Genomic DNA, 9,798 nt, shown 5'->3' with positions numbered 1-9,798 from the left:
CTTTCTCCATTTTTTTTAATTTTGAGCCTGTGTGTGTCTTTGCATGTCAAATGGGTCTCCTGAATGCAGCACACTTATGGGTCTTCACTCTATCCAATTTGCCACTCTGTGTTTTTTAATTGAGGCATTTAGCCCATTTTCATTTAAGGTTAACATTGTTGTGTGTCAGTCTGATCCTGTCATTATGATGCTAGCTGGTTATTTTGTCTGTTAGTTGATGCAATTTCTTCATAGTGTGGATGCTCTTTACAATTTGATATGTTTTTGCAGTGGCTGGTGTTGGTTGTTCCTTTGCATATTTAGTGCTTCCTTCAGGAGATCTTGTAAGGCAGGCTTGGTGGTGACAAAATCTCTCAGCATTTCCTTGTTTGTAAAGGATTGTATTTCTCCTTCACTTATGAAGCTTATTTTGGATGGATATGAAATTCTGGGTTGAAAATTCTTTTCTTTAAGAGTGTTGAATATTGGCCCCCACTCTCTTCTGACTTTTAGGGTTTCTGCAGAGAGATCTGCTGTTAGTCTGATGGGCTTCCCTTTGTGGGTAACCCAATCTTTCTCTCTGGCTGCCCTTAACAATTTTTCCTTCATTTCAGCCTTGGTGAATATGACAATTATGTGTCTTGGGGTTGCTCTTTTCAAGGAGTATCTTTGTGGTGTTCTCTGTGTTTCCTGAATCTAGAGAGGCAGTCTGGCTACAGCGGCTTTGCAGAAATGTAGTGGGCCCTTACCAGGCTGAAATTCCTAGAGGCTTTGTTTACACTGTGAGGGGAAAACCACCTACTCAATCCTCAGTAATGGCGGGTGCCCCTCTCCCAACTAAACTTGAGCATCCCAGGTCAACTTCAGACTGCTGTGCTGGCTATGAGAATTTCATATGGATCTTATCTTGTTGGGCTTTGGGAGTGGGATCCGCTTAGCTAGACCACTCAGCTCCCCAGCTTCAGTCCCCTTTCCAGTGGAGTGAATGGTTCTGTCTTGCTGGCATTCGAGGCTCCATTGGGGTATGAAAAGAAAACTCCTGCAGCCAGCTCAGTATCTGCCCAAACGGCCACCCAGTTTTGCGCTTGAAACCCAGGGCTCTGGTGGTGTTGGCACCTGAAGGAATCTCCCGGTATGCAGGTTGTAAAGACGATGGGAAAAGTGTAGTATCTGAATTGGAATGCACTGTTCCTCAATGGACAGTCCCTCACAGCTTCCGTGGCTAGGGGAGGGAGTTCTCTGACCATCCCAGGTGAGGCAATGCCCTACCCTGCTTTGGCTCACCCTACATAGTCTGCATCCACTGTTTAATGAGTCCCAATGAGATAAGCCGGGTACCTCAGTTGGAAATACAGAAATCACTTGCCTTCTGCATTGATCTTGCTAGGAGCTGCAGACCGGAGCTGTTCCTATTTGGCCATCTTGCCAGCCCTATGTATCATATCTTGAACAATATCTGATTAATTTCATTTACATCTTTTCTGCATTGTGTTCAGTCTTTGAGGGAAGAAGCTATGTGGCATTTTCTTTGTCCTAGAGAGCCAGATGTAGTACTAATCACATTGTGTCAATATAATTAGCTCTGTGAACTTGACTTGATGAAAATGAGTATGTTAATTCAGATCCTCTGAGAAGCCTGTCACAAAGACAGGGTTAAGTGTGTAATAAATGTATTATGGGAAATGCTTGTAAGAGAAAACTGGGAAGGAGCTGGGAGAGGCCAGGAGAGCCATTGGACCACAACCCAAGTCTGACTCCAAGGGAAGAAAGGAAAGTTAAGTGTAAATATTGTAGATTGTAGTTTACTTCTAAGGAACATTTGAGAAGACCAATAGTGAGTCTCAGCCAAAGTTACCAATTAGGTTCCACTTCTTCAGAAGCTGGCTCACCTTAATATTCCTGCTGTACCCAGTAAACAGCTCATGGGAAGCTCATGGGAACTCTGGCCTTGGTGCAAACACAGGAATGATTTTACAGCATAGCAGTCAGTTGGGGCCTCGTTCAATGATAGCCTCTTTTGTTGGAGACCTGATGTGTATTTTTATGGCCAGGATACAGATATTTTAGATGAAAATTTAATGCATATAAGCCCTAAAAGAGCATTCTATTTCTATCACGCATTCTGTGAAGTACTTTTATTCATAAAACCTTCTCGGGCTACATTCCTTAGGGCAGGGCTATTGCTTTTCTTTATTTTATTGAGTTCCTGAGTGGCATCCTGTATCAGACCCTATTTAAAAATCAAAAGCCCAAGAATGTAAACTAAACACTGAGTGATTTACCATATTCAGGTAGTAGTTTACTTGTAATGGGGACATTACAATTTTTTTAAAAAAAAGAATATGGTGTTCTAGTTGTTTTACATTTCCGTTTCTTAAAAAAAAAAAAAAAAGTATGTTAATGCGCTCTTAAATTGTTGCCAAAGGCCTTTTTTGTTCTTTACAGTGTTACATAAAAGGAAACTTACATATGGGAATTTTGCCAGCTCTGTTAGATAAGAAAATTTCTTTGTGAGTGAATATTTGTGAGTACATCTAGCTTTCTACATTTATTGTCTCCAGTGTTTATTTCACATCAGTGAATCTATTTTTAGAGCTTAAGTTGATACTATCTTTTTCCTCAGCATATAGGAGAAATGTAATAACCTTTTTTAAACTCAATTTTTTTATTATTAGATTCAACAGACAAAATGATACTGTCAAATATATATATACACTTATTTCCGGATTTCTGTATTTTTTTTTAACAGTCTCAAACTCCTAAAAGCTGCAAGTACAGAATTTTGTTTTCCTAAACTGTTTGAGAATGATTTGCCAACATGATGCCTCATCACCTTCAAATACTTTAGGATGTGTTTCTTATAAACAAGGATATTCTTTGAGGTAATCATAATCCAATATCCAAATCAGTATCACCTAATCTGTAGACATCATTCAGTTTTTGCTAATCATCCAAATGTTCTTGATAGGATAGAAAAGGGATCCAGTTCAGAATCACTCATTTCATTAAGTTGTCATGTCTTTGTAATTCCCTTCAATCTGGAACTGTTTCTCATTCTTTCCTTTGCTTTCTTGACCTTGATGCTTTTGAAGATTACAGGCCATTTTTTGGAATATCCCTTAATTTGGGTATGTCTGATGTTTTGTCATGGTTAGATTCAGGCTATACATCTTTGGCAGGAACAACACAGAAAGAATAATCTGTTCTTATTTATTCTGCTCAGGTAATATGTATACAGTTTCATTTTTCCCCATTATTGGTGATGATCAGTTTGATCACATAAATAAGGTGTGTCTACCAGGCTACTCCACTATGAAATTACACTTTTACCCATTGTAATTAATAGGTATTTTGTACAGAGATATTTTATAACTATGTAATTGCCCTGTTTTTCATCAGACTTTCAATGTATTGATTTTTGTGTTATTATATCAATATAGACTCACAAATTCTCATTTTATTCAATGGATTGTATTTCCTTGCTATCATTATTTGTTTTGGTGTTCAAATTGTCCCCATGTTGTCCAGTGTGAAGACTTCAAACTTGTTTCTGTGTCCTTTTAACATATTCCATCATCCTTTGAGCCTTGACTTTCTTTATGACTCAAAAAGATATTCCAGGCTTATTTCTCTGTCCCAGCTCTAGAATTAGATATTTCTCTTAAGAGCCTTGTTTTCTTTAGTCACAATATTAAGAAATCAAGATCGTCCCTGGTGTGATTTCATCCTGCGCAGCTGTTCTTTTGAGCAGTGGTCGTTTATCTCCATTCGCCTTCTCTCCCACCTAAGTGCATGCCGCCACCTGATGGAAGATTCGATGGACGTGGACATGAGCGCCCTGAGGCCCCAGAACTATCTTTTCAATTGTGAACTAAAGGTCAACAAAGATTATCACTTTAAGGTGGATAATGATGAAAATGAGCACCAGTTGTCTTTAAGAATGGTCAGTGTAGGGGCTGGTGCAAAGGATGAATTGCACATTGTTGAAGCAGAGGCAATGAATTACGAAGGCAGTCCAATTAAAGTAACACTGGCAACTTTGAAAATGTCTGTATAGCCAACAGTTTCTCTTGGGGGCTTTGAAATTACACCACCAGTGGTCTTACGATTGAAGTGTGGTTCAGGGCCAGTGCATATTAGTGGACAACACTTAGTAGCTGTGGAGGAAGATGCAGAGTCAGAAGATGAAGAGGAGGAGGATGTGAAACTCTTAAGTATATCTGGAAAGCAGTCTGCCCCTGGAGGCGATAGCAAGGTTTCACAGAAAAAAGTAAAACTTGCAGCTGCTGCTGCTGCTGATGAAGATGATGATGATGATTTTGGTGATGAGGAAACTGAAGAAAAAGCACCAGTGAAGAAATCTATGTAAGATACTCCAGCCAAAAATGTACAAAAGTCAAATCAGAATGGAAAAGACTCAAAACCATCATCAATACCAAGATCAAAAGGACAAGAATCTTTCAAAAAAACAGGAAAAACTCCTAAAACACCAAAAGGACCTAGTTCTGTAGAAGACATTAAACCAAGCAAGTATAGAAAAAGGTGGTTCTCTTCCCAAAGTGGAAGCCAAATTCATCAAATAATTGAACAATTGCTTCCAGATGACTGTGTAGGAGGCTATTCAAGTTCTCTGGCAGTGGAGGAAGTCTCTTTAAGAAAATAATTTAAACAATTTGTTAAAAATTTTCTGTCTTGTTTCATTTCTGTAACAGTTGATACCTGGCTGTCCATTTTATAATGCAGAGTGAGAACTTTCCCTACTGTGTTTGATAAATGTTGTCCAGGTTCCATTGCCAAGAATGTGTTATCCAAAATGCCTGTAGTTTTTAGAGATGGAACTCCACCCTTTACTTCATTTTAAGTATGTATGGAATATTATGATAGGACGTAGTAGTAGTGGTGGTCAGACGTGGAAATGGTGGGGAGACAAAAATATACGTGTGAAATAAAACTCAGTATTTTAATAAAGTTAAAAAAAAAATCACCGGGCACGGTGGCTCAAGCCTGTACTCCCAGCACTTTGGGAGGCCGAGGCGGGTGGATCACAAGGTCAAGAGATCGAGACCATCCTGGTCAACACAGTGAAACCCCGTCTCTACTAAAAATACAAAACATTAGCTGGGCATGGTGGCGCATGCCTGTAATCCCAACTAGTCAGGAGGTTGAGACAGGAGAATTGCCTGAACCCAGGAGGCGGAGGTTGCAGTGAGCCGAGATCACGCCATTTGCACTCCAGCCTGGGTAACAAGAGTGAAACTCCGTCTCAAAAAAAAAAAATCAAGATCTGGATGGTAAATGTGTTTGTTGTTATAGTGGGGTCATTGCCTGGCTTATTATATAGAACTAAGGAATATATATGTATATACATATATATATATGTATATACATATATATATATATGCGTGTGTGTGCATACAAACATACATTTGCATCTATATTTTTTCTTTTTTATTAATACATAATTCACATACCATAACATTCACCCCTTTAAAATATACAATTCAAGCCAGGTGCAGTGGCTTATGCCTGTAATCCGAGCACTTTGGGAGGCTAAGGCGGGTGGATCACCTGAGCTCAGGAGTTTGATACCACCCTGGTCCAACATGACGAAACCCCATCTCTACTAAAAATACAAACATTTAGCCAGTGTGCACCTATAATCACAGCTACTCGGAAGGCTGAGGCAGGAAAGTCATTTGAACTTGGGAGGAGGAGGCTACGGTGAGCCGAAATCACGCCATTACACTTTAGCCTGGTTGGCAGAGAGAGTCCATCTCAAAAAATAAAATAAAATAAAATAACAAAATAGTAAACTAAAATAAAATATACAATTCAGTGAGTTTTAGTATTTACAAGGTTGTGAAACAATTACCACTGTTTTATTCCAGAACATTTCCATCAGTCCAAAAAGAAACCCTGTACCCAATATAAGTCACTCACTCTTTATCACTTCTGCCCTCACCTCTTGGCAATCATTAACCTATATTGTTTTTATGGATTTGTCTGGTGGTGTTATTGTTTGTTGTGGTAGTTGTTTGATTGGTTGCTGACTTTTGTGTACTAATTCTATAGAGTTTGTATTCTTTGTCATGTGTGCCCACTCACGCCTCTGCTTGGTGGTCAGCTAATGATTGAATAGACATTTCCTTAAATTCCTGGAACCAGTAAGTTTACCAGTCTTTGCCAAAGAGTTCTGTGTATGTGTTTGAACATGTATTTCTATTACTCAACCATTAATTGAAAACTCTGTCTTGCCTCTTCACTTCCTGCTTGTGTAGAACTTCAGAGTGAGCCAGAGGTGAGAACGTAGAGCCTTCTCAGGACTTTCCTAAGCATGTATAAAGCCTTGAGCATGTACACAGCCCTCCACATGAGCACTGCTCTTGAAGTCCTCAAAAATATATCTGAGTCTTTCAAAGCCTTTATGGATGTCTCATTCCCCAGCATTTCCTTTTAAGCTTTTTGTACAGTGTATTTGCTACAATTTTTGATTGTGTATAGTTATGAATACATAGTGATATTTTGATACATATAATGTAAAGTACTCAGATCAAGGTAATTAGCGTTTCCATCTGAACTATTTATCATTTCTTTGTGTTGAGAACATTCAATATCGTCCCTTGTAGCTATTGGAAACTATTTATTATTGTTAGCTATAGTCATCCTACAGTGCTATAAAACACTAGAACTTAGTTATCCTATTTAGCTATAATTTTGTATCCTTTAACAAATCTCTCTCTCTCTCCACCCCCTTCTCCCTACCCTTCTAAGCTTCTAGTATCCTCTCTTCTACTTCTTTCTTCTATGAGATCAACTTCTTTTTTAGCTTCTGCATATGAATGAGAACATGCAGTGTTTAGCTTTCTGTTCCTGGCTTGTTTTATTTAACATAATGTCCTCCTTTTTCATGTTGCTACAGATGACAGGATTTCATTCTTTTTTGTGGATTAAAGTATTCCATTTGGTATATATACCATATTTTCTTTATCCATTCATCTGTTGTTGGACACTTGGGTTGATTTCATATTTTGGCTATTGTAAATGCTGCAGTGAACAAGAGAGTGCAGCCATGTCTCCAACATCTTGATTTCCTTTCCTTTGGATAAATTCCCAGGAGTGGGATTGCTGGATCATATGGTAGCTCTATTTGTAGTTTTTTAAGGAAACTCCGTACTGTTTCGATAGTCGTTTGCCCCAATTTGTGTCTACCTCCTCAGACAGCCACAAAATTAAACAGTTGCCTGTAATTGTTTTTGACAAATGCCCCTGGGGCAAAAGCTTTTCGTATTGGATGAGTCTTACAAGTGGAGTGTTCTAGGGAACCATCATTCAGGTCAAATAATGATAATTCTCTGGGAAAAAAGGCTTAGCATTTCGCTGTCTCTGATGCCTGCCAGACTGCTTGTCATTGCAAATGCAAACTGTTAGTTTTCAAGGTTATCATGAAGCTGGAGGGTGGGAGATGGCACCAAAGCAAGTTTAAAATGCCACAAAATTCCCTGTTCTTACTGAGATTCAGTTTTTTTTCTGGAATAATTACCCTCCAGGCAGCTGGAGGTCTTTGGTCAATTTCCAGAGTTCTGAAAAAGTTGATTCTGATTATTTTTGTCATATTTCCTGCTATTGTGGAGGAGCTAATTTTTGGCAATTCTCACTCTGCCTTTTTGCTGATGTCACTGCCCATATTTGTTTCTATATATAACCATTTATGTTGAAAACTAAGGATTCATAGCAGTATTTTCAATTCTTCCAACACCAGAAGATTAATCTAGTGTTCTCCCTTCCTATATTTGTAACTTCCTTCTCTGACAGGGAGAAACGTAGCTCCTATTATCCTTAATATATTTATCTTTTTGAGCAGTGTGTCTCTATATAACCAATTTCCCATTACTGCTGCCAGTATTCTTGTGTGCAAATGCCCTCCTTACCATAGTAAGCTCTAACACCCTGTACCAGGATGTCACCCTATGTGAACTCCTCCTCATCTTGTTATACATTGATTCTCCATTCTTAGCCACCAACTTCCTCCCCTGAGTGGCCTTGTCATTCTTTTTAGGGTCTGACACGCCTACTAATGGAGCTGAAGAACTCCCAGCACCATCCTACACTGTTGATCACTCCCTTGTTCTTCTAGCACTTTCTTCACTTGGGTCCTACTACTCTCTTTCTTGCAGTCTCTTTTGATCACTCTTTCTGTTTTTCTCCACTTCTTAATTTCAGACTTTGGACATCTTTTTTTCTATCTACATTTATTGCATTGGAGTCTCATTCAGTCCCATGGCTTAAATACTGTGCATTCCTTGATAACTTCCAAATTTATATATTTGACCCCAACCTCTTCCTTGTACTTCAAGCTTATATATTCAATTGCCTATTTGATTTCTCTTCCAGAGGTCTAACAGATACCTCAAATACAGCCTATGTAAAACTGAATGTTTGATCTTTCTCATAAAAGCTGTTCACCCTTGTTTCTTTTTTCTGTCTCAGCTAACAGTAACTCCATTCTTTCAATTGCTCAGTCCAGAAACATTGAATCTGTCTTTGATGCTCATTTCTTTCTTTTACACTACATGTTGAGTAGGTAATCCTGTTGCCTACCACCAGGAATAGCAATCCCAGAATATTAAGTCACAACATGATTTGCAGGTGTTAGGGTTGCCAAGAAAAACTTGACTCATAGAAGCACTGGATGGAATGACACTGTAGTCACATAGAGAAGAGACAGAACAAGATCAGCATCAGTAATGAGTGTCAATAGATCTTGTCTCACAGCCAAGGCAGGGAATGATCTGCACACACCCCTTTTGTGCTGCAAGTAAAGAACCTTGTTTATTCTCTACCAGGGACAGAGGTAGCAGTGGGGTAAGCCAGGTGCCATATGACACACACTTAAGCAGAACAAAAAGTATAAATCAAACTCAGAACAGGGAAAGATATTCCTAACAAGGCAACAATAAGCCTAGCACAGGCTGTGATGGATCCTGATATTCATAAAAAAATATTCCAGGCCTAAGGCATATTCTTTTGCAACCATGGAATGGTCAGCAGGTTATACATGATTCCCTTGCCCAGCACCACACAACCAATTTTTTAGGAAACCTTATTGACTCCACCTTCAAAACATAGACAGAATCTATTTCTCCCCATTTCACTGTAACTACCCTGGTCTCAAGTAACATATCTCCTACCCGGTCACCCTGCTTCCAGTGGCTTTGTTTTTCATTTAGCATAAAAGCCAACATTCTTACAGTGATTTACCAGGCTGTAAACTCCATGTATGACTATTCTCTCTGTCATGCCTTCTGTCCCAGCCACACTGCCAGGCTTGCTCACACTTCAGAACCCTTGCTCTGGCTGTTCCTTCTGCCTGGAACACTCTTATCCCAGAAATCTACACGGATTGCTTTTTACCTCTCTCAATCCCTTGCTCGAGTGTTACTTTCTCAATATGGCCTGCCTTAACCACTCAGTTTTAAATGGAACCTCTTTTCAGCCCAGCATTTGTCAGCCCTTTTTTCTACTTTATCACCATTGCACTTATTTCCTTCAAAGATACTATATAAATTATTTCTTTATTATGGCCATTGTCTATCATCTTCCACTAGAAAATAAGCTATATGAGAGCAATTTTGTGGTCCATTTTGTTCATTGCTTGCCCTAGTCTTCCACATGATAGATAATATGTGTTGGCTCAGCGAAAGAAATGAAAGTTTAGGGAAGTCAAGTGATTCTAGTAAGTGGCAGAGCTGGAATTTGAGATGTTTGGCATTCAGAACTACCATTAGAAAACTTTTAAGTAAATTTTTTAACAAACGGTGA

General features: G+C 39.0%; 1 protein-coding gene and 1 pseudogene across 3 annotated transcripts in view; both read left to right on the top strand.

The window, feature by feature from the left end:
* Positions 1-9,798, top strand: part of RABGAP1L (RAB GTPase activating protein 1 like) — a 741,733-nt gene that overhangs the window by 431,257 nt on the left and 300,678 nt on the right. The window lies entirely within an intron of this gene.
* LOC108305311 lies at positions 661-4,949 on the top strand (annotated as a pseudogene).

This window comes from Cebus imitator, unplaced genomic scaffold (assembly GCF_001604975.1).
Source record: "Cebus imitator isolate Cc_AM_T3 unplaced genomic scaffold, Cebus_imitator-1.0 Scaffold62, whole genome shotgun sequence".
NCBI classification, from domain to species: Eukaryota; Metazoa; Chordata; class Mammalia; order Primates; family Cebidae; genus Cebus; species Cebus imitator.
The sequence above is the reverse complement of the archived record's forward strand: the minus strand, read 5'-3'. Positions and strand labels throughout refer to the sequence as shown.